The 26,305-nt window shown below is 37.2% G+C and overlaps 1 long non-coding RNA gene across 7 annotated transcripts in view; it reads right to left on the bottom strand.

The window, feature by feature from the left end:
- LOC110347061 (uncharacterized) overlaps positions 1 to 26,305 on the bottom strand; it is a 111,803-nt gene that overhangs the window by 70,648 nt on the left and 14,850 nt on the right. The window contains exon 4 of one of the 7 annotated variants that reach the window (XR_015442421.1): positions 15,660 to 15,673. The exons of the other annotated variants lie outside the window; for them this stretch is intronic. This is a non-coding gene — a long non-coding RNA (uncharacterized LOC110347061). The remainder of the gene's footprint in view (positions 1 to 15,659; positions 15,674 to 26,305) is intronic. 7 annotated transcript variants of the gene reach the window in all.

Here is a 26,305-nt window from a genome sequence, read left to right as displayed (position 1 = left end):
CAAGATGCATTATGTAAAGGTACAATTCCCAATGAGAAATGTAATTGTGTTGTATACCTAAAATGTACCAACAAAAGAATTTAACATAAATCCCTGGCCCTGGAACAGATACTTTCTAAGAGAAGCATATGTGAGGCAGCAGTGGTACACACCTGTAATCTTCTTGATTTCCAAGATACTAATTTCTCTTGGTTCTCTTCCTAATTTTCTGGACACAAGTTTTCAGTAGTACTCATACCTTTGGTGTTCCTTTACTTTCAACAGCAGTGTCCAAGGGCTCAGACCACCTCATTCTCTGAGCTCATGATTTAGAATGCCATCCCTGCTCTAATGGCTCCTAGAGGTCTACCTTCAGCCTAAAAAGCCACACTGACAAAGGCTCAGCTAGTCAATCAAATATGCAACATCATCACTTGGATATCTCTAACATATAAGCATTTTGTTACACAATGAGTGATTCAACTTGTAAAACTATCTAGTCTAAACCCTGATTTCAGAAGTGAAGAAGCAATGGCTCCTAGAAATACTCATCTCTCAAAATAAGGAGTGAGGAAACCCAGGCATGGTGGGCATGCCTGTCTCCAATCCCAGAACTTAGGATGCTGAGGCAGGAGAACTGTGAGTTCAAGGCCAGCCTGGGCTGCATAGTAAGATCCTGTCTCAAACCCCAATCATCCCCCCAAACACAAGGAAGAGGTAACTACTTAATGTTTTCAATTCCCTGTTTACTCTTCACTAAAAAACATAACACTGTAGGGTATTTTAAAGGTGAAAATAAAGGGAAGGGGAATGTAACAGTAAATTAAAATAATAACAAAGTTTCTAGTTTCTAACAAAGCTAAAATGGAAAACCACCGGAATAAGAGGCAATCCATGAAAACTTAGCAGATAGATAAGAGATGACAACTGTACCTTCATGGTTTATTAAAGTTTCAGGTCATTCTAGGACAAGTCGATTCCATTCTCAAGACATAGGAATCATCTACAACTTGCAAAAAAGAAAGGAATTCTCACGAAGTGAAGTTTGAGTCTCTGGGTGCCCAGTTTGGTAAGCAGGCCTCAAAGATCTGCAGCATTCCTCAAAGTAAGTCTAAACTAGTAGGGGTGCAGAATGATCTCTATTGATATGTATGTTTTGTGTGTGCGTTTTTAATTTTTAATGTAACTTTTACTTTCCTTTTTCTCGCTTTTTAAAACATTAAGTTTATCGGTACATTTTAGGTACACAGTATTATGACATTCACTATTGGGAATTTGTACCTTTACATGATGTATCTTGGTTCTTATTTTTTTCTCCATTTCCCTGCCCTCCCTTCAACCCCTCCATCCCTCCCTATTTAAAAAGATTTTATTTCCGTTTTTAAATTTTCTCATATTTATTCCTTTCCCCTACGTCTTCCACTTCCCTTTTGGACGTTTTCTTCCTATTTAAAATTATCTATTATACATTTTGTTTCTTATATACACTTTCAGTTACTTGCACCAGAGAAACTCTTTGGTATTTGCACATGTGTCCTATTTATTTCAGTTAAAACTATCACCTGAATGTGCATCCATTTAGTTACAAATGTCTCTAGTTTCTAATTCTTTACGGCTGAGAAGTACTTCATTTTATTTTAAAAAATCAAATTTTCTTTTTCTCTGTCCAGTTGATGGGCAATTGGGCTGTTTCCGTGTTTGAGCTATTACAAACTGTGCTGTTATGAACATGGGTGTATATATATCACTGTGGTATGATTCTTTTAATTCTTTGGGGAAGATACCGAGCGGGGAAATAGCTGGGTTAAACGGGACTTCCAGTCCTAGTTCTTTGAGGTATCTCCATGCTGATTTCCACAGTAGTTGCACCAGTCTACACTCCTACCAACAGTGGAGAAGGGTACCTTTTTCCCCCAAACCCTGCCAGCATTTGTTATTGGTTGATTTCCTTCATAGCAGCCATTGTTTCTGGGGTAAGGTGGAATCTCCGCATTATTTTCATTTGCACCTCTCCAGTAACCAGTGATGTTAAACATTTTTTCATATGTTTATCTCCTATTTCTACTTCTTTGTCTGAGAAATGTCTGTTCATTTCAGATGTCCATCTTTGGATTAGGTCTTTAAATTTGGGAGGTCTGATTTCTTAAGTTCTTTATATATTCTAAACAGTAGACCTTTGTCTGAGTAACAGCTGGTAAAAAATGTTTGCCGCATTGTGGGTTGTCTAATCACTCTTGGTGGTTTTTCTTGCTGTGCAGAAGCTTTTTAATAAGATGAGATCCCATTTGTTGATTGTTTTTAAAATTAATTTTATTAGTACATTTAGGTATAAAATATGACATTCATCATTGGAGATTTCTATGTTTACATAATATCTTCATTCTTATTTTTCCCCATTTCCTTGCCCTCCCTTCAACCCCTCCACCCCTCCCTATTTACAAAGACTTTGTTTCCATTTTTATATTTTCTCATATTAATTCCATTCCTTTCTTCCCTTTCCCTAGCCCTCCCACTTCCCCTTCCCCTTTAGACCTTTTCTTCCTATTTCAAATTATGAATTATACATTTTGATCCTTATTTACACTTTCAGTTTCTCATATCACAGAAACTATTCTGTATTTACATGTGTGTCCTATTTATTTCACTTAAGAGTACTGCCTTAATGTGCATCGATTTAGGTATAAATGCTTCTAATTTCTCAATTCTTTATGTCTGATGTGATGATCCTTTCTGCTAGTTCACATGCAACTGAGGCTTTGTTCATGAAATCTTTTCCTACACCAATGTCTTCAAGTGTTCTACCTAACCGCTTTTCCAGCCGGTTCCTGTTTTAATTGGTAGATTCAGTATTTCTCTTTTAATGTTTAGATCTTTGATCCATTTTGATTTTCGTTTAGTGCATGGTGAGAGATATAGGTCTAGTTTTAATCTTTGGCAAGTTGAAACCCAGATTTTCAAGCACCATTTATTAAAGAGGCTATCTTTCCTCCAGTGAGGGTGTTTGGCTCCTTTGTGAAAAATGAGGTGGCTGAGTGAGTCTGGAGTTGTTTCTGCGTATTCTAATCTGTTCCACTGGTCCACAGGTCTGTTTCTTTGCCTGTACCATGCTGTTTTTATCACAGCAGCTTTGTAGTATAGTTTCAAATTGGGGATTGTAATACCTCCAGCCATGTCGCTGTTCAAGTTGGGGATTGTGATACCCCCTACCTTGCCTTTGCTGCCTAGAATTGCTTTTGCTATTCAAGGTCTCTTCTGGTTCCAAATGAATTTTTGGATTGTTTTCTCAAGGTCCATGAAGTATGCTGTTGGAATTTCAATTGGGATTGCACTGAATCTATATAGCAGTTTTGGAAGCATGGCCATTTTCACTATATTGGTTCTTCCTACCCAGGAGTAAGGGAGGACTTTCCATTTTCTGATATCCTCTTCTATCCCTTTTTTCAGAGTGCTTTAAATTTCAGACTGCAGGACTTTGATTTCTTTCATTAAGCTGATTCCTAGGTATTTCATTTTTTGGATGCTATTGTGAAGGGAGTTGTTTCTCCAGTTCCTTTTTCAGTGAGTCTGTTATTTGTGTACAAGAAGGCAATTGATTCTTGTGTTGACCTTGAATCCAGCTACTCTACTGAATTTGGTTATTAAATCTAGAAGACTTTTGGAGGAGTTCTTGGGGTCTTCTATATAGAGTCATCTTCAAATAATGACAATTTGATTTCTTCATTTCCTATCTTTATTCCTTTTATTTCTTTCACTTCTCTAATTGCTATGGCTAACGTTTCCAGAACTATATTGAACAGGAGTGGTGACAGTGGATATCCTTGTCTTGTTCCTGATTTTAGTGTGAAGGTTTTCAGATTTTGACCATTTTAGTATGATATTGGCTGTTGGTTTTTCATAGATGGCTTTTATCAGGTTGAGATAGAGATTGTCTATTCCAATTTTCTGTAGGGTTTTTATCGTGAATAGGTGTTGGATTTTGTGCAATGCTTTTTCTGCATCTATTGAGACGATCATATGACTTTTCTCCTTCGCTTTATTAATATAGTGTATTATATTTATTGATTCACATATGTTGAACCAGCCCTGAATACCTGGGATGAATTCCACTTCATCAGGGGGTATGATCTTCTTGATGATCTTCTGCATTCTGTTTGCCAGTATCTTACTGAGGATTTTTGCATCTGTGTTCATTAGTGAGATTGGCCTATAGTTCTCTTTTTCAGATGGGTCTTTTTCTGCTTTTGAGATCAAGGTGATGCTTGCTTTCAGGAATGGATCTGGGAGTATTTTTTAAATTAATTTTAATGGTACATTTAAGGTATACAATATAATGACATTCATCATTGGAAATTTGTACCTTTACATAATGTATCTCGGTTCTTATTTTTTCCCCATTCCCCTGCCCTTCCTTCAACCCCTCCATGCCTCCCTATCTACAAAGACTTTGTTTCCATATTTTCTTTTTCTCACATTAATTCCATTCCCTTCTTTCCTTTGACCTACCCCTCCCACTTCCCCTTCACCTTTGCACCTTTTCTTCCTATTTCACATTATCTATTATATCTTTTAGGCCTTATTTACACTTTCAATATTATTCGGTATTTGCACATGTGTGTCCTATTTATTTCACTTGAGAGTACCCCCTCAATGTGCATCCACGTAGCTATAAATGTCTCTAGTTTCTCATTCTTTATGGCTGAGTAATACTCCATTTTATATTTATAAAAAAACACATTTTCTTTACCCAGCCTCCAACTGATGTGCAATTGGGTTGTTTCCAAGTTTTAGCTATAATGAATTGTGGTGCTATGAACATGGGTGCACATATATCACTGTGGTATGATTCTTTTAATTCTTTGGGAAAGATACCCAACAGGGGAATAGTTGGGTCAAATAAGACTTCCAGTCCTAGTTCTTTGAGTTATTTCCATACTGTTTTCCACAGTGGTTGCACCAGTCTACACTCCCACCAGCAGTGGAATAGGGTTCCTCTTTCCCCACAGCTCTGCCAGCATTGGTTATTGGTTGATTTCATCATAGCAGCCATTCTTTCTGGGTTGAGGTAAAATCTCAAGAGTTATTTTCATTTGCAACTCTCAAATGATCAGTGATGCTGAATATTTTTTCATGTGTGTATTTGCTATTTCTACTTCTTCGCCTGAGAAATGTCTGCTCATTTCAAATGCCCATTTTTGGATTGGGTCTTTGAATTTGGGAGGTTTGATTTTTTCAGTTCTTTATATATTCTAGATAGTAGACCTTTGTCTGAGAGACAGCTGAAATTTTTTTCCCACATTGTGAGTTGATTCTTCACACTGTTGGTGGTTCCTCTTGCTGTGCAGAAGCTTTTTAGTAAGAGGTCCCACTTGTTGATTGTGGTAGTTCATTAGCCACTGAGGTTTTGTTCATAAAATCTTTTGCTCCACCAATGTCTTCAAGAGTTCTACCTAACCTCTCTTCCAGCCGGTTCAGAGTTTCTGTTTTAATATTTAGATTTTTAATCCATTTTGATTTTAGTTTAGTGCATGGTGAGAGATATAGCTCTAGTTTTATTCTTTGGCAAGTTGAAACCCAATTTTTTCAGCACCATTTATTAAAGAGGCTATCTTTCCTCTAGTGAAAGTGCTTGGCTCCTTTGATGAAGATGAGGTGGCTGAGTGTGTCTGGAGTTGTTTCTGCATCTTCTAATCTGTTCCACTGGATGTCAGGTCTGTTTCTCTGCCAGTACCATGCTGTTTTTTATCACAGTAGCTTTATAGTATAGTTTCAAGTGAGGAACTGCAATATTCCTACCTTGTCTTTATTGCTATTATTGCTTTTGATATTATAGGTCTCTTCTTGTTCCAAATGAATTTTTGGATTGTCTTCTCCAGGTCTGTGAAGTATGCTGCTGGGATTTCAACTGGGATTGCATTGTATCTATATAGCAGTTTCAGAAGTACGGCCATTTTCACTATTTTGGTTCTTCCTACTCATGAGCAAGGGATGTCTTTCCATTTTCTGACACCATCTTCAATCTCTTTTTTCAGAGTGCTATAGTATTGAGAGTAGAGATCTCTGATTTCTTTTGTTAGGTTGATTCAATTGTTAGGTATTTCAATTTTTTGGATGCTACTGTGAAAGGAATGGATTGCGCCATTTCTCTCTCAGTGAGTCTGTATTTTGTGTACAGAAAAAGCTGTTGATTTTTGTGTGTTGACCAGGTATCCAGCTATTTTATTGAATTTGGCTATTAAGTCTAGAGGACTTTTGTTTGAGTTCTTGGGGTCTTCTATATAGATTATCATGTCATCTGCAAATAATGACAATTTGACTTCTTCTTTCCTATCTTTATTCCTTTTCTTTCTTTCTCTTCTCTAACTGCTCTAGCCAACATTTCCAAAACTATATTGAACAGGAGTGGTGATAGTAAACATCCTTGTCTTGTTCCTGATTTTAGTGTGAAAGATTTCAGTTTTTGACCATTTAGTATGATAACTGCGTTTGGTTTTTAATAGATGGCATTTATCAGATTGAGGTAGAGACCATCTGTTGCAATTTTTTGTAGGGTTTTTATCATAAATGCATGTTGGATTTTGTCAAATGCTTTTTCTGCATCTACTGAGATCATCATATGGCTTTTGTCCTTGGCTCTATTGATATAGTGTATTACATCTATTGATTGGACTATGTTGAACCATCCCTGCATCCCTGGGATGAATCCCACTTGGTCAGGATGTATGATCTTCTTGAGGATCCTCTGCATTCTATTTGCCAGTACCTAATTAAGGATTTTTGCACCTATGTTCATTAGTGAGATTGGCCTATAGTTCTCTTTTTTGGCTGGGTCTTTCTCTGCTTTGGGGATCAAGGTGATGCTTGCTTCCTGGAATGAATTTGGGAGTATTCCTTCTCTTTCAATTTTGTTGCAGAGTTTAAACAGTATTGGTAGTAGTTCCTCTCTAAATGTCTTGTGGAATTCAGCAGTGATGCCATCAGGACCCGTGCTTTTCTTAGTTGGTAACTTTTTAATTATATTTTCAATTTCATTGATTGATATTGGGTCATTTAGAATTTTTAGGTCATCTTCGTTCAACTTTGGTAATTCACATGTATCTGGGAATCTGTCCATTTCTTCTGTATTTTCCATTTTATTGGCCTATATTTTCTTGAAGTAGTTATTGATGATCCTCTGGATTTCTGATAGATTGATTTTAATTTCACCCTTTTCATTTCTAATTGCATGGATATGGGCCTTTTATTTCCTTTTTCTGATAAGGTTGGCTAAGGGTCTGTTAATTTTGTTTATTCTTTCGAAGAAGCAACTCTTTGCTTCACTGATTTTATGTATCATTCTCTTAGTCTCCGCTGCATTGATTCCTACTCTGATCTTTATAATTTCCTCCCTTGTATGAGCTTTGGGGTTGTCCTGCTCTTCTTTTTCTGGAGGCTTGAGATTCAGCCTCAGGTTGTTTAATTGGGCTCTCTTTTCCTAATGTGAGTATTCACTGCTATGAATTTCCCTCATAAGGCTGCTTTCATTGTGTCCCATAGATTCTGGTATGTTGTACTGGCATTGTCATTTAATTGTGGGAACTGTCTGAATTCTTCTTTAATTTCCTCTATGACCATTGGTTATTCAGAAGTGTGTTGTTCAGTTTCCATGTGTTTATGAAATTCTTGTGCTTTCTTTTGCTACTGATTTCCAATTTCATCACACTGTGGTCTGATGATATACAGGGGATAACTTTAATTCTTTTGCACTTATTTAAACATGTTCTATGAGCAAGTATGTGGTCTATTTTGGAGAATGACCCATGTGCAGCTGAAAAGAATGTGCATTCTGATTTTGTGTGGTGAAACACTCTGTCAACATCTGTTAAGTTCATTTGTTCAAGCTTTTGATTGAGTTCTAGTATTTTGTTGTTTATGTTTTGTCTATTTGATCTGTGACAGTGGGGTATTGAGGTCCTCCACTACTACTGTATTAGTGCTTATTTGATTTTTTATGTCCATTAGTATTTGTTTTACATAGTTGGGTGCACTAGTGTTTGGTGCATATATATTATTGTCATCTCCTGGTCTTGGATTGTTCCCTTTACAAGAATGCAGTGTCCTTCTTTGTCTCTTGGTTTGTTTTTGTGTTATTGGTTTTTTTTTTGGTACTGCGAATCGAATTCAGAAACTTGGGCTTGAGAGGCAGGCGTCGGAATGACTGACCTAAATCTCTGGCCCATTCTTTGTCTCTCTTAATCAGTATTGGTTTGAAATCCACTTGATCTGCAAAGAGGATAGCTACTCCAGCTTTTTTTCGGGTTCCTGACACATGGAGTATTGTTTTCCTCCCTTTACCTTTCAGTCTATGAGTTTCTTTTTGAATTAAGTATGTTTCTTGGATGCAGCATATTTGTTGGATCTTGCTTCTTGACCCATTCTGCCACTCTATTTCTTTTGATTGGTGAATTGAGACCATTAACATTGATGGTTAGAACTGATATGCATTGACTTATCCTTGTCATGACTTTTTGTTGGATTCTCCCCCTTTGCTTTTAATTTTTTGTTGTGCCTGATGGATTCATTCTGCAGGGCTTCCTGGGGTTGTGATCCTTATTGTCTTTTCCTAAGATATTGTCTAAAAATTTTTTGAGTGCTGGTTTGTTATTCATGAAGTTTCTCAGGTGCTCTTTGTCATGAAAGTATCTTATTTCTCCACCAATTTTGAAAGATGGTTTTGCAGGTTACATCAATCTGGGTTGGAGGCTGTGTTCCTTTAGGGCTTGAAATATGTCACTCCATGCTCTTCTTGCCTTGAGGGTTTGCGTTGAGAAGTCTGCTATGATTCTGATGGGCTTTCCTTTGTATGTGATATGTTCCTTTTCTCTACCTGCTTGTAGAACTTTATTCCTCTGTTGGGTTTCTGGAATCTTAACTATTATATGCCTATGTGTAGATTTTTTTTTTGATCAAGGCTAGTTGGAGTCCTATATGCCTCACTTATCTCTATGTCAAATTCTTTTCCCCTACTTGGGAAGTTTTCTGCCATCACTTCTGTGAACAGTTTTCTTTATGTCATCTGTGCTCTCTCCTGTTTCTTCATTGACTCCAATCAGTCTTATGTTATTCTTCTTTGCATTGTCTAGCAGCTGCTGGATTGATTTCTCATGGTCAGTTACTATTTTAAAGAAATTTTTCTTTTCCTGGTCACTATTTGCAATCATATCTTCTATATCTGAAATTCTATCCTCACATTGGCTCATTCTGTTGCATACACTTTCAATAGTCTTTAATCTCCTGGAAATCTGTTTGCATCTGTTTTATGGATTCCATTTGTTTCCTACGTTGGGATTCCATCATGTTCCTCAGCTCCTCTATTTTTTTATCTGTGTCCTCTCTAGATTTATTAATCATGTCTTATACTATGGGCACAATCTCTGCTGTTATGTGAGAAATTATTTCTGATTTCAGTTTTTCCAGATCCTGTTTCGTTACCAATTCAGGGAGTCCAGGTGGTTGAGTAAGACTGTTCCATCTCATTGCCCTTTGGTGTTGCCTTAGGTGATCTGGAAGTCTGGTTTTGAGACTCATTTAGGTGTCTTCTCATTTCAACAGATGCAGCCTGCTATATCTTTGTTGAGGCGACTTTTTGCTCACCCATTGGTCTTGAATTCTCAGCAAACCACCGAACAGACTTTACTCTGCTGCTCACCAGTACACCAATTCCTGGGTTCAGAGTGGTTGGCTTCTGGATCCCTGAGCTGACCTGTTGTCTGGGCAGGCTTCTGGCTGGGGCCTGTCCACACTCTGGATGATATCTAGGTGTGCCTCTCACTGGGGGCCCTATGTAGCTGTTGTCTGGGAGGGCCTCTGGTTGGGGGCTGAGTACTCCAGTTCCTGTTGTCTACACAGTCTTTGCCCATGGTCTCCACGCACTTATCAATGGTATTGGGGTGAGCCTCTGGGTATTGCTTGTGTGCCTGTATAGCTCTTCTTCAGGCATGTCCCTTGTTGTGGCCAATGCTATGGGGGGGCCTTTGGCTGAAGCCAGCATGCCCGTGGAGCTCCTCTCTGGGTGGACCCCTGGCCTGCATGGGTACACCGGAGCCTCTGGCATCAGCACCGACCCTGACTGGGATCTGCCTGCAGGTGCACTGGTCTGGGCCACACACCTGTTCCTGGGATGTCCATGCACTCACAGATGGAATGGCGGGACTCTCGAATTTGGGAGTATTACTTCCTTTTCAATTTCATTGAAGAGTTTTAACAGGAGTGGCAGTAGTTCTTCTCTAAATGTCTTGTAGAATTCAGCAGTGAAGCCATCAGGACCCAGGCTTTTCTTTGTTCGTTAAGTTTTTAATTATGTTTTCAATTTCATTGATTGATATTGGGTTGTTTAGAATTTTTAGATCTTCTTCATTTAACTTTGGTAATTCATACCTATCTAGGAATCTGTACATTTCTTCTGTGTTTTCCATCTTATTGTTGTATAGGTTCTCAAAGTAGGTATTCTGTTGTAATTTCACCCTTTTCATTCCTAATTGCATGGATTGGAGTTGGACCTTTCCTCTGTGTGTGTGTCTTGACAAAGGGGTCTTTTGTGGTTTTTGGTTTTGTTTCGTTTTTTTGGGTACTGGGGATTAAACCCAGAATTCTCTACCTGTAAGCTACACCTCAGCTCTTTTTATTTTTTATTTTGAGGCATGGCCTTAACCTTGCAGTATTCCTACTTCAACTTCACAAGTAGCTGGGATTATAGGCATACACCACTAAGCCCAAATTATTTCATGTTCTTTATTTCCCAGCCTCAAAACAAGGTCAAGTTTCACAGCAAGCAACACATCTCTTTCAATTCCAAAGTGATAACTCACTAAGAACTTGAAGGCTGATGAAGAAAAGTAAAGCTCAGTTAATATGCCTAAGCAAACATCATCTAGGGTAGTGATGGTGGACCTTTTAGAGCTTTCAATGATAACAATAAACCTACTGCTGCACACATGTCATAGGTTCTCCACCACTCGCCCAGGATGGTGTTAGACATAACTCAGATCATTTTAAGGTACGAACCACCATTTCCAAACAAGTTACAATGCTGTAGCATAGATTTGTGCATAGGTATTTATACATTCAATTGTATAACCCTATCAACAAATGTAGTCACAACTTTAAATACAATCTTTAACCACTCTTGCCCTGTGTTTTCCTACACAAAAAAATGAGATAATTGCATAAGATCATTTTCACAACTTCCCCAACATAATTCTTTCAGGTTTAAATTGATATTATTGTTACATTTTAGATATACATAATGATCACATTCATCATAGAGAATGTGTACCCCTGTACAAAATTTATCTTTATTCTTCTTTTTCTCCCAACCCCCTCCCCTCCCTTCAACCCTTCTTCCCCTCCTTATTTACAAAAGCTTTGCTTCCATTTTTTCTTCTATTGTTTTTTACTTTTCCTTCCTTTCTGGCATAATTCTTATATACAAGAATCATGATGTGCACTGGCTTATATAGTCCTTAAGACTTTCTAATGGTCTATGAATATAAAACAGTTTAGATGAGATAAGACACAAGAACCCAACTCACATAAGGATAGATATACTATACTAGAGCTATACAGGAAGTTGTTGGTCTTCCAAGAGCAGGATTATTGCATCTTAGCTCTACATATAAACAATGCATATACAACCTAAGGATTGAATACAACTGTTTCCTCAGTGTCTGTAAGGGATTTGTCAAAGACCTGTGTAGACATCAAAGTCCATGTATGCTCAAATCCCTTATGTAAAATAGTACACTATTTGCAGGAAACCTAAGCACATCTTCAAATATACGTATTTGAAATCACCTCTAGGTTATTTATGATACCTAACTGTTATTATGGCTTATATCTAGATTCTCCTGTGAAGCCTCATGTGGTGACAGGTGGTGCTTTTCTGAGGTGGTTGTATCTAGGATGTCTGAATGTGGATTAAAGTTATGACTCTAGGATTAAGGGTGTATAGTACTGGATTAGTACACTAATTGGTTTATCATAGTCGTGGAAGTGGGTAATGAGAAGTCCCACCCTGGATGTTGTTGGTACCACCCAAAAGGCTTGTAGCCTGGACGGTATAAGAGGGAAAAGAAGGGTTGCTGCTTTGCTGCTTCCTGCCTGCTTTGCCATTAAATGTTGCTCTTCTGGGATGCCCCTCTGCCATGCCACCCTGCCTTGGAGCCAGCTGACTATGGACTGAAACTTCTACAAACTGTGATCCAAATAAACCTTTATTCCTTTAACTTGTAAGTGTCAGGTATTTTGTCTCAACAACAAAAAAATTAACTAAGACACTAATACAATATAAATGTTCTGTAAATAATTGTTTTACTATATTGTTTAGGGAGTAATGATAAGAAAAGTATATATTCAGTATAGACACTCATTTTTTTCAAATGCTTTCAAACTACTGTTGTTTGAACTTGCAGATTTGGAGCACATGGACTCACAGGACTGTATGCAAACTGAAAGGCATATCAGTACTAAATTATACCAACTTTTAATTTCAGTAATGATGTAGCAGATAAATAGAACCACCAGTCCCACTGAAGATAACTGAAGAGGCTGACCAAAGTAGAAGAGAACATCTTAAAACTACCAAAGAACAATTAAGATGGTGAGAACAACCAAGTACCAAGTCTGAAAGTGGGCAAGAGACTACATATGGGCTGTTTTTTTGCTAGGGCAATGTTTGCTGATACCCTAAGAAGCTGATAAGATGAAGGATATTTTTGATGGATGATCTCTGAGGGAGAAAAAACAATCTGAGGCCTACTAAAAGTAAATTATCTAATTTGGGGACTTAAAAAAAGTAAAAAGAAAATACAGCCCTCAAGTCATCTGGGTAGTTTAGATACCTAGATTAAGATGGTTCCAGAAAGCTAGCACCTTCAGCCATTTGAAAGCAGAAAACAGAAACATTCTCTAAAGACCTAAGACAACTAACTTCTCAAATACAATATCCAGACACAATCAGAGATAACCATGTATGCAAGAAGAAATCTACTAAGCAAGAAAAGGCAGAAATAAGACACAACAGGATAAAAGAAAAATGATAACAAAATATTAGAACTATCAGAACTAGAATGTAAAATATCTATGGTTTTAGAATGTTCAAAAGCCAAATATAACTTTTTCAGCGGAAAACTAGAAGTAGAATTTGTCATGACATAGATTTGAAAAAAGAAAAAATATCAAGCCCAGACCTGAAAATAAAATTTCCAAAGAATCAGAAATTCAATGGGTGAAGAAAAAATGAACTGTAAGATTAAACTAGGACAAAAAAGTATTCAGAGTGGATTATAGAGGGGCATAAGGGTGGGCAAAAGCACACAGAAAAGAATTAAAAGGAACCACTCTTCAAACACAGACCGTAATACTGTACATGCTTCTCTGCATTCATGTAGTTGGGCAGATCCCTTGCCCATGTTAAATATAACTAAAATCTTTGGCAGCATTTAAAGAAAGGAGCAAAAGAAACACTGTGCCAATTCTGGGTCTATGACTTAACAAAAGCTGACAGCTTCTACACTTCTGGAAGCCTTTTTCCGAACCTTGCTGGAGAGATAACATGGGGAAACTCCAATAACAAGCCATATAGAAAAGAGGTGTCCCTAAGACTCAAGATGTCTTGTTACCACCATTGAGACCAGATATATAAGTGCAAGTATCTTCCATGTTTAAGCTTCAGATGCCTTCTGACTGGAACTTCATGACAGACGCTCTGCAAGACCAGCTGAAGAAGCATCCAACTGAGTCGTAGTCTATCTACAGAAGCATGAAAATAACAAAATGCTTCTTGTCTTAAACTACTAAGTTTTGGAGTGACTCATATGCAGTAATTACAACAGGAGAAGACATAAAGGATGCACTAACAATGTTTAACATGTATTAGATTGGAACCACCGACATAGAAGAATAAGAAAACAGGATACATATAATGTGGAAAGAAAATAGAAAATAGCTACAAAGTGTTCAAAATTCATTATACACACTTTTTTTTTAAACTTTATTTTTTGGTACATTTTAGGTATACAAAACTTAGACACACTTTAGACACACTTTCAACATTGGATAAATCCTAATAATTTCCAAAAAGGGAAAATGAAAAGAAACCATCTTAAGTTCATAATAGTAAAAGTTCAAAAAAAACTAAAGATCCAGATGAAATTTTTAAAGTAGTCAGAGAAAAAAGGCAAATTACATTCAAAGGAGAAACAATTATACTGACAGTTAACTTTCTAAAAATGAAATTACTCCAGTCAGAAGGCAGTGGTATCTTCAGAATGCTAAAAGAAACTAGCTGGCAATCTGAAATTTTATAACCAGTTAACAAATCTATAAAAAAAAATGAAGATGAGAAAGGCACTTCTCAACTAACAAAAACTGAAATTATCGCAAGCAGAAGAACCACACTAAAGGAAATGGTAAACCATGCTTGTCAAGCAGAATCAAGAATTCTGAAATGTATTCAAAATTTAATTAACAAACCTAAGTAACCAATGGGTCAAAGGAGAAGTCAATGAAATTTCAAAATATTTCAAACTAAATAGTAAATTTACTGCATACTGAACTTGTGGGATGGAGCCAAAGCTACTTAGGTAACACATACATGTGTTATAAAATGAGAACAGCTAAAACCTTTTTAAAAAGCTAAAAACATAACTCAGGAAATGAAGAGAAATATAAACCCAAAGAAAGTACAACAGAAGGAAGTACTAATAAGTAGAAAAGAAAGAGAAAACAAGCATAAAACAGAGATGACCAACTAGCAATGATGGCGAACCTTTAGAACCTGAATGATAGAAACAGTCCAGTGCAGCATGAGTGCCATCAATTTGCCACCACTGAATAAGGGCATAGGCATAGTTAGACATTTAAGAAAATTACAACATGCCAAATCTTTGAGACAAAGTGGTGAATCAAGTTTATATGTAAAGATAATTAAAGACCAGGTTTCACTTTCATCAGTAAGTTAAAACTTTTTACAAATTAGAAAAATTTTCAAGAAAGTATAACTTACCAAAACAGTCTTAAGAAACAAAGACAGAACATTTCTGTAAGAAACTGAATCAGTAATTAAAAATGTTCAGTGGTAAAGTATCCCTGGGTTCAATACCCAGTACAGAAAAGAAAAAACTAGAACTGTGTAAGAATTGAAAGCTATTGGTGAATTTCATTTGTGATCACTGATGCAGAAATCTTAAAGAAAATATTAGCACATCAAATTCTCATTATTTAAAAACAATAATAGACCCTGGGCCGGGGATGTAGTTCTACAGCATAGCGCCTGCCTGGCAAGTGAGAGACCCTGAGTTCGACTCCTGATACCAAAAATAATAATAATAATAATAATAATAATAATAATAATAATAGACCCTGATCAAACTAGACAAACCAGGATTCCATACATACTTTAAATTTTTAAGCCAATCAATTTAACTTGCCGTACTAATAAACTAAATGAAGAAAATCATATTCTCATCACAATAGATAAGAAGTAACACATCCACTGGTGATTTTTTTTTAAAAAATGAAAACAATGAAAAGGAAACATCATACTCTGAAAAAGTTGCATACCAAAAACCTCTGATAAACACCATACTTAACAACAAAATATTAAAAACACTCTTTTAGAAAAAAGAATGACATAGGGTGCCTACCTGTTACTGGAGATCTTGATCATTGCAGCAAGGCAAGAAAAAAACAGGATTTAAAAGGAAAGAAAAAATACTTGTAAATGAGATTATGTTAGTAGAAAAATCACAAAAATCATTATAATTTTAAAGGGTTTAGAACAAGATGGTTGAAAAGAATATCAAAGCACAAAATTAAAATATTTTTACATACATTAGTGTCATGGCTTGTGTTTAGATGTTCCCTCAAATCCTCATGCTTTTCCAGAGGTGGTTAAATCTAGAGTGTGTGATTGACTCATGGTAGGGGTAGGCCTTAAAGCATTGGGATTAAGGGCATGAGTGCTAGCTGCCCCAAGTAGTCTGAATAAGATAAAAGGTGCAGGAAGACACTGGTAAGGCTCTCCTGTTACCTTTGCTACTGTGAGGGAGCCATGCTGTTTCTCCTCTGCGATGCCTGTGTCACCCTGCCTTGGAGCCAGCTGATTTTGGACTGAAACCTCTACGAACTATAAGCCAAATAAACCCCCTTCCCCTCTAACTTTGGGTGTCAGGTATTTTGTCTCAGCAACAAGAGAAAAGTAACTAACACAATTAGCAATTGTTAGTCATAAAATTTTGAAAAATAGAACATTTTGAAAAATCAAGACTAAAAGCATAGGTGCAAGACATTATTGAATATATATGTTGAACATATATGTGGCCTTTTTAAAAGGAGAAAGAAAACTCAGGTAAAGGGCAACCCAAGAGATTCAAGTTGTTATTTAAAGAATTTCATGATCAAGAATATTTGATAAAATGTAATTAAGAAATACATACAATTAACTTCTCTAGAACACTGTATTTCATCTGAAGAGCATATGCTAGGAAAAAAAATGGAATGAACTGCCTTCTCTTAGGGCTTTGCAATTTTCTTGCAACTTTATACAAACTAGGCAGTTCATTAGAAAAACACTCAAAATGTAACATTAAAAATTACTCCATATCTTTTTCTAGAAGATCAAGGTTCAACATTAGGTTATTTGAGCTCTCTCTGTTTTCCTGATGTGGGAATTCACCACTATAAATTTCCCTCATTGGATTGCTTTCACTGTGTCCCACAAATTCTGGTATGTTGTACTGGCATTATCATTTAATTACAGAAACTCTCTTAATTTCTTCTTTAATTTCACCTGTGACCCACTGGTTTTTCAGGAGGATGTTATTTAATTTCCACGTGTTTATGTAATTTTTGTGGTTTCTTTTGCCACTGATTTCCAATTTCATTGCACTATAGTCTGATAATATGCATAGAATAATTTTAATTCCTTTGCATTTACTTATGCATGTTCTATGAGCTAGTATGTGGTCTATTTTGGAAAACATCCCATGTGCAACTGAGAAGAACATGTATTCTGCTGTTGGTGGAACACTCTGTAGACATCTACTAAATCCATTTGTTCACAGGTTTGATATTTCTTAGTAGATTAGTGTCTGTGAGATATTGATGTACCCCATTACAATTGTTATAAAATATCCTTAATAAAAAGCAGTTATCAGAAGCATGACTTGGTTTTCTGTCCATTTTCTGCAAAAATTATTTCTATCCAAGTTCTAGGACTTCTTCCTCTATTTTCCAAATTTTTCCTATAGCAAATGTATTGCTACTATAGCAATATTTTCTCATCCTGATTTTATCTCCCACTCATTTATTCTAGGGGTTTTTGCACATAGCAACCACACAAATCTGCTACAAGCTGCTCACAGCAATACTATCCTTGGCACAATATCCAGGGAGGAATACATCTTAAAACTATGGGAACATTTAGCTGAAAACCATACTTTCAAATGTCTCTAAAGTGCTATTTGTGCTGTATGTATCCCAGATCTGTCAATTCTTGTGAGTAATACATCTATCTTTATCCTCACTCAGACTAGTGAAAGTTATAGCAGAATAAGGTGGGTCATAAGTTTGCTCATTATTACTGTATTTTGAAGCTAAAGGCATTAATTCCCTGCATATATAGCTAAACTGATTATTTAGTACTTCTGCACATTTTAATACTTCTGACAGTAGTCGCAAATAAATGGTATAAACTTTCAGATTGTGAAATGTTACAATTTTTAGATAGGAACTTAGCTATTATTGTCATATCTACTTGAATGCCTAGAATATTGGTAGGGTAATGGACGGGCTTTATCAAATATTTCTTCTAGAAATAACTTAGGTGGAAAATAAGACATTGGATGTAGCTCTTTGCATAAACCGCCTGTTAACTTACTTGTAAGTGATGGCTTAATATCTATCCAAAGAAAACTGGTCATAGGTGGGAGATTCAGACACAGAAAGGGCCTGTGTAAAGGTACAATCACACACAGTTCCTTCTCTTATACTCCTTCAGTAATAAGGCTCACCAGAAATGAGAATCAGTTACACACATACATGTGCATGCACACAAAACACATGGATACATATACACATATGAACATGGATGTATTATTTTAAAACAACAATATAAAGCAAACTAATGTATGAGTTTTTGTCCTTTGTTTTTTGGTGCTGGGGACGGAACACAGGGTTGGTTGTACATGCTAGGAAAGCACTCCACCACTGAGCTACATCCCCAGCCCTCAATATGAACAGTAAATTAACTAAAATGGAAATTAAGACTAAATCCTCTAAAGCCTTCCAGAGTTATTTTTTTATTCTTGTTTTTTTTGTACTTATGTTTTTATTTTATTATTTTTGCCAGCAGCAGATTCATTTATCTGCCAGACTAACAGGCCAAAAAACATAGAAAATATGTAAGACAATTATACTAAATCAAGGCATACTTTTAGATACATAACTTTTTTCTTTTTTTCCTATTGTCTTTTATTTTGCACTTTATATACTGAGTTACTCAGTATAAGAGAAACCATGTGATAAGTTTGTGCATCTGATTTACTTCACTTAACATTATGGTCTCAAGGTACATCCGATTTCTCACAATATTCTTGCTTTAATGTTTACTTTTACACTAGAGAGAGAGGGGACTTTGAAAATCAGCAGAATACGGAATTTTGTCCAAGTTCTACCCACCAACAAGTTGACCCAGTCTAATGATTCATGATTTCTTAGGTACACGATGAGGTTTCTTACTGTGAGTGGCACTGGCTATGAGTGACCAAGATTCACTTTCCTCAATGACAAAACTGTGTGATCCTACACGAAGGGCTCTAGCCACCACCAGGAGGCACCCCAGAGTAGGAAGAGCTTAAGGTTGCAGAGTTCCCAGGGAACATACTCGTGGCTATCTGAAGAAAGCATGCAGCCATGAGATATATAAAAATAAATACAGGGGATAGAGTGTAGCTCAGTGGAAGAGAGTGTGCTGAACACATACAAAGCCACTCTTCATTACCAAAAAGAAAAAATACAAGCAATTCATTGATGAAATACTTCATTTGTATAGTAAAGTCAACATTATCTTCAGAACATGGAAAAGGATTGACTAAATGACTTAAAAATAGGTACATAGCCTGGCATGGAGGCACAAACGTGTAATCCCAGGTACTCAGGAGGCTGAGGCAAGAGGATCTCAAATTCAAGGCCAGCCTAGGCAACCTAACCAGACCTTGTCCCCGAAAGGAGCAGAAGTTGGTAGGGCACACCTGTCATCCCAGCACTCTGGGACACTGAGGCAGGAGGATTATAAATTCCAGTCCAGCCTGGGAAACTCAGTGACTCAGTGAGACTGTGTCTTAATATTACAAATTTTAAAAAATAAAACATTTTAAAAAGGATACAGGTCAGTGAGAAGGTCATAAATTCAGTCCCCAGTAACTGCAAATGTTGTGTGCACATACATGTATAAACAAATGTACAGACACACACACACACACACACACACACACACACACACACACGCACAGGCTGGAGATGTTGCTCAATGTTCCTGGTTTCAGTCCCAGTACCACAATACAAAAAAATCCCACAACGTGACAAAGATCACTTAACCTATGGCCAAGGTATTAAGGTATATAATTTGCCAAAGGAAAAATAAAAAATCATTAAATATTACTTGGATTCTTTTTTTCTTTTTAATGAAAAAACCCTCAAAATTTATCAGTCATCTTTCTCAATTACACACACACATACACATACACACACGCAGATAAAGCTATATACTTTTTATTGTTGATACTAAGAGTGCTCTACCAATGCATCATGAAAGCAGCCATAAACTTATTGACAAAAATGGGCACAGATTTGGCCCCACAAACCACACAAACACCTTATGTTGATTGGGCAAGTGAGAAGTGTTAAGGATTTTCAAACAACCATTCCATATCCACACAGTCCTTACAGTGAATTAGATCCTCAGACATACGTACACAGAAAACAAAATTCAAGATCAAGATTACTATCAAAGAACAGAGACAAGAGCAAGAGAGAAAAAAGCTTCTTCAGCTCAAGACTTCTCATTTTGTTGTAAAGACTCTAAATGTTATCTGTTAGGATACTTTTAACAAATACTGTTTGAGTTTGATCTTGTAAAATGTAAAATGAATGTATTAAAATAACCCAAACAAAATGTCATGGACCAACAGTCTGTAATCTAGATTCAACATGGGATTAATCTAGAACCCTATGAATGGGATTAGCGTCCTTGGAAAAGGGCTTGAGGGAGCCTGTCTGGCCCTTTCTGCCTTCTCCCAGGTGAAGGTAAAACAATAAAACATCTATAGATAGAACAGAGAACAAGCCCTGATGACACAACTCATCTGCTGGTGCCTTGATCTTGGACTTCACAGTTCTTCTCCAGAACTGTGAGCAACATATTTCTATTATTTATAAATATCTAGTTTAAGTATTTTCTTATATCAGCCCTTTGGATATAAAGCCAGGAATTTTAAATTAGCTCCTTGGTAATTACTATGCATTTTTAAAAAGGACTTGAGCTGGAAGTATAGGACACTGAATGGTCCAGGGCTTATCCCAAGAGCCACAAAAAAGACTAAATAAATTAAAGGATTTAAAGACTACAATCTATGGACTTGTCCATCTTTTCTTTAGTGGCTAGAATATCCACAACATTGTGAACATTTTGTTCAAAAATCCAAAGATGAGTTCCATACACACAGCGTAGCACCAAACAAGCACATTTGGTACCATGGCAAAATTACATCTTTAAAGGGAATTAGCATTTGCTAGCAGCCTGTTTGTGACATGCCAGGCAATGCATATCATGCTTTCCATACATTGTTTCTCTTATACCTTGCATTTCACAGAGGCAGCCATGGGCCCCTTTTAGACAGAGACCCGGCCCAAAAATAGAATATGAATTCAAAAACCAACCAGCCTGAGCCAGGCACAGTGGCACTCATCTGTCATCTCAGCTAATTGGGAAGCTGAGGCAGGAAGATCTAAAGTTCAAGCCAAACTGGGCAACTTAGGAAGACTATCTCAAAACAATAAAAAGGTTGTGAATATAGCTCAGTGCTCCCTGGATTTCATTCCCAGTGCCACACACACACACAAAAATACAAGTAATATATACATTCATCTTCAACTTTTAAAATCAAAAACAAGACTTTTAAAAATATAGCCTCAGGGGGGCTGGGGATTTAGCTCAGTGGTTCCACCACCTGCCTCGCAAGAGCAAGGTCCCAAGTTTGATCCCCAGTACCAAAAAAATATATATATAGCCTCAGACAGTTAAACTATGAACATCTGCAAAATGTGAAAATACCACATCTCACAATTTAGCTCTTTATTGGACAATAAAACCTCAGGGTCATCAGTTACTAGTGGGATGACCTTGTGTAAGTTAACCACCATGCATATTTCCTCATCCATAAAAGGATTTAATATCTATTTCTTGGGCTATTTAGCACACTAAATAAGGTAATATACATATATAAAGCACCTGACTCATAAGCATTTGATAAAAGTACTTTTCTTTCATTACAGCTAATATCACAGAAAACTAATGCAATTATATCTCTTACAGAAAGGACTATATCAATGAGGCATTAACTAGAGATAATATTCAAGGCAATTTAAGACCTTCGGCAGTCTGCAGATTCACCTAGGAGCTCTTGCAGCACAGACCACTTTTAAGGAACTTTGTGATTATTCAGGGCCCACCCGGATAATTCATAGTGATCTCCCTATTTTAAAATCAGCTGTGTAAAGACTTTAATTCCATCTGTAAACCTCAATTTCCCTTTGCAATGTAACATGCTCACAGGTTCCAGGGATCAGGCAATAGACATCTTTGGAGGGTCATTATTACATATGTACCACATTGTGGTATTTCATATAAAACAATACTTAATAAACTGGCTAGTAATCCAGATTTCCTCTCTTCTGATCTTATACTTAGATCCAGCCCATGGCTGATCAACCAACATTCAGTCTTAAGGTTCTTTAGTGGGCATGGTGGCTGGCACAGGCCTGTAATCCCAGTACTTGGGGAAACAGAGACAAGAGGATTTTAAGTTCCAAGCCACCCTGGACAACTCAGAAATTCAGCAAGATTGTCTCAAAAATAATAATAATAAAAGGCAAAGAATGTAGCACAGTATGAAGGCCCTGGGTTCAATCTTCAGTACAGCAACAAAAAGAAAAAAAAAGAGAAGATTCTTATCTACAGAAAGTATACTGTACTTATGGAAATGAGTATTTTCCCTCATTTATTCAACACAGTAGACAAGATAATGTAGAATCAGGGCTACTAGAGGAACCTGCAAAGTTCTGGGGCACTGCAGCCAAGGTTGCTGGTGAAGGTTTCCATGAAGAGGGTGTTTGGCCCCAGTGTTTATGGAAAGGAAGACAAGTGGACTGAAAGCACAAAACTCAGCATGGTTCAAAGTTGTGAGCAAGCACCCTGCCATGCTGGTCAACACTGAAGGGAGCACAGTGGAGAGGTAACTGCAGATTGCTGTTGAATTCCAATGGAGAACAGTGTCATTTAAAAACTACAAGGGTTCAAGAAGGGAGCCAATCTTGAGACTGGGATTATAGAGGCTAAAGAAAAAAAAGTGGCCAGAAACTGAGCAGCAAGTCAAAGACGACCAATATCACTGAGGACTGGTCATCAAAGTTCACAATTTGGTCACGGTGGACAAGATCTTTTTGAATTATGTTTCTTAAAAGGGCCAGAATACAAAATGGCAGCACATAGTGGGGAACGGAACAGGGGACAAGAGGCAAGGAACAAGGAAGGGACAAGAAGAGATCAAGAAGGAGGTGGAGAACAAGAAGGTGGGGAATGAAAAAGGCAGGAGAAGGTTGGAAGGAGGGAACTTCTTTGAGCTACCACCAAGAAGCAGTCTGTGATTGTACATCACCATGGAAGGAATGAATGGAAGCTTAAAAAGCTGCAAGGCAGTCAGCTTTATGTGGGTGTCTGAAGACACTCTTCTCTGAAGGGAAGAAGTATCACCACTGGAGTGGGAATGGAGCTGTGAAGGATGTTAATGTGGTTAGGGAGAAAGGAGGTAGGGTCCCCATGTTTAAAAGCAAAAGAAAAGTCTCCTTTATTTCACTTGGTCTTTTATCAAAACTAAAGAAGTAATTGCAAATTGGAGTTTAAACCAAAAAAGAGTAACTGGCCTTAGTTATGGTTTTTCCCTTGAAATACATCTGTTACCTTAGGCTAGGTCAGTTAAATTTCCTACACTACATCTTTAAAAGAGGGAGATTTGATAAGATGAACAGTCCCTTCTGGCTGTACATTTCAATGGCTTCAAGGAGACAGCTCATACCTTGAATAGACTGTCAGCTTTCCTACTAAAAAACAAAACAAAAAAACCCACAAAAACAAACTGAAGTGGGAGAACAAAAATCAAGGTGTACATAATTTCAATACCCTTGAGCCATTTTCACGTCTTGCTTTTGATAGTGACATCCACAACAAACAGATGGCTACTGACAGGGGCTGCGTCATTAGTTCTAATAATGGATGTTTTTACAGCTCTTTATTGCTCAGAAAGACTCTTCACACATGAAGCAGTTTAATTTGATTCCTACAACAGCATATGAGACAGATAATGATACTGCACTGTTCTATCCATTTTCTAGTTGGTAAAACTAAGACTTATAGAAGTTGGGCCCCAACACCCTAAAGCATATAATTGACAAGACTGGGACTTGAATCCAGGTTAACTGAGGATTTAAAATTACTATTTTTTGTTTCATGCTTTTTCTTACACATGGGCACACAGCACCTTGTTTTTCCATTAGTTGTCACAAACACAAAATTTAAATGAATACAAAGAAATCTGCATACTTTTATTCTTAAAATTGATCTTAGCAATGTAATTTTATTGAAATCCAAATACAACCTTTAATTTCCAAATGATGAATGATTCACTGCAATCCAAAAGGCAAGAGAGGGAAAGGATGAGGATTCAACTACAGTCACACACAGGGTTAAGAATGTTTCAGGCAATAATGTGAGCCGAAACATCCCTATCAGTCTTAACTAGAGCACAGGGAATTTGTCACCTTTGTGTTGATGCCAGTGTACACAAAACTATAGCATGCACCATTACGTGCAGTACATAATACTTGGCTATGTCACCTAGGCTTGTGTAAATACACTATGATGTTTGCACCACAGCATCTCCAGCCTAATGATATTTTTCACAGAACTTAACCTACTTTGTTAAGTGACACATAATTTTGTCAATGTACTCATGCTCAGAATGAGGAAACAGAGGCCCCTCCCAAGACAAATGGCTTGTGGGAAGTAGAGTCAACACTAGAACTCAGGCTCTCCTCCAGCCCTGAGGCTCTTAATAGGGCCAGGTCTTACACAGCTTCAAGTGAAATTTAACAGGATCGCTCCTTAACAGTGAAATGGTTCAACTTTAAGTGACAGGGGTCTACACAGTCTTGTTTTTACATGTGCAAACCATATGGATACTGACTGCTAGTGGTACTAGAATTCTCTGGAGCAAATCTCCTCCCAAATAAGAGGGCTTGTAATGACACTCATACATCCTTTCACTACAAAAGCAAAGTAAATGTGACTAATAAGGAATCCATCCGAGGGAGCTATAAACCAACTGAAACTGCCTCCCTTACTGTCTTCTACCTACAAAGTGTTTTCTAAACAAATTAAAATCAAAAAACTAAAAAAGCGCAATGAAAATATTTTGAAGAAAGCCATATTGTCTAAGTACTGTGTTCCCATTTTCCTCCCTGGAAATACTGAAATGAGTCAGCAGGTGCTTACCACCAAAATTATTTTTTTACTACAAAGCTGAAAAATGTTTAATATTTCAACAGAAGACTTCAAGTGGAATAGATGAGAACATGCAGATGATGCGTATTAGGAAACTGAAAATGCCATCTGACCTGATTTATGGAGAAAAATAATGTGAGGCTCTCATTAGACTAGAAGGGACAAAGACAAGAATGTCAGAGGAAGGGCGCCCTCAGTAAACTTTCCTTAGGGCACCTGGGAACTCTGGGCTCACACTGCTGAGTCTTGTCAAGAGGAAGGACTTCCAGCGAGGAACAGAGATTCAGCAAAGTTTATGGTGAACACTCAAAGGCTAAGGTGACAGATGGGAAATGCTCCCATTTGCTCATTTCTGGGGCTGGGAAAAAGAATCAGATATTAGGCTGAGGGTTTCTAGAAAGCAGAGTGAGGTCTCCTATGGTTCTTCAGGGCTTTACTGGACACCAAGAGTTCTCCAGTACACAATACTTACATGGCTGGTTGCAAGAATTTCAAAATAAGAGGGCAAGAGGCTAAGCACAAATCTCCACAGAGCAGCACTGAATCTCCTACAGTGTTTCAGGGCTAAGAAGACAAAGAAAGATCCTCTAGACTTTCAATCAAAAGAAGAATACCATGCCTGAAGAATGCAGACAATCAAGGCTAAACTGAGTCTTCCTAAAACTGTAACCTGGCCTTGACTTTGCTCAATTCTAAATGGAGTTAATATGATCAGCCCCTCATTATATCTACCTAACAGAAGAAAGGAAGGAAATCTTCTCTGGAGGAAGAAATAATCTAGAACAAGTAAGATTTTTTTGGATACAATGACCAGTATAAAATATACTATTAGAACCAGGCACGGCGGCAACACACCTTTAGTCCCAGCACTCGAGAGGCTGAGGCAGGAGGATCTCCAGCCTGGGCTACATAGTGAGATCAAGGCCAGCCTGCTCTACAAAACAAGACCCTGTCTCGGAAAAAAAAAAAAAAAAAAAAGAACCAAAATATTGATATATGCTGTTAGAAGAAAAACAAGAAAATGTAACCAATATTTAAGAGAAAAACAATTTAGAAGCAGACCCACAGGATTTAAATACTGGATTTGGTAAGCAAGATCTTTAAAATAACCATGATCAACTGGTTAAAGAATGTAACAGGAAAAAAAAGGGGAAATAGATAAAGCAATAGTAATTTCAGCAGAAAACTAGTACCTATTTTAAAAACAATCAAACAGACATCTTAGAAAAATAAAATATCTGAAATTAAGGAAAATACAAGGGTTGGAGGTACAGCTCAGTGGCAGAGAGCTTGCCTAGCACGTATGTGTGAGGCCACGGGTTCTATCCCCAGCACTATAGAAAAAAACAAACAGACCTGAAATTAACTCATTGAATGGGTTTAATAACAGACTAGACATAGCAAAAGATGAAATTAAAGCCAGGGTTGGTAGTGCACACCTGTAATCCCAAGTAC

The sequence above is a fragment of the Heterocephalus glaber genome, unplaced genomic scaffold (assembly GCF_053883595.1).
Source record: "Heterocephalus glaber isolate CG9 unplaced genomic scaffold, H.glaber_assembly_v1.0 deba00001547, whole genome shotgun sequence".
In the NCBI taxonomy this organism is placed as follows: domain Eukaryota; kingdom Metazoa; phylum Chordata; class Mammalia; order Rodentia; family Bathyergidae; genus Heterocephalus; species Heterocephalus glaber.
The sequence above is the reverse complement of the archived record's forward strand: the minus strand, read 5'-3'. Positions and strand labels throughout refer to the sequence as shown.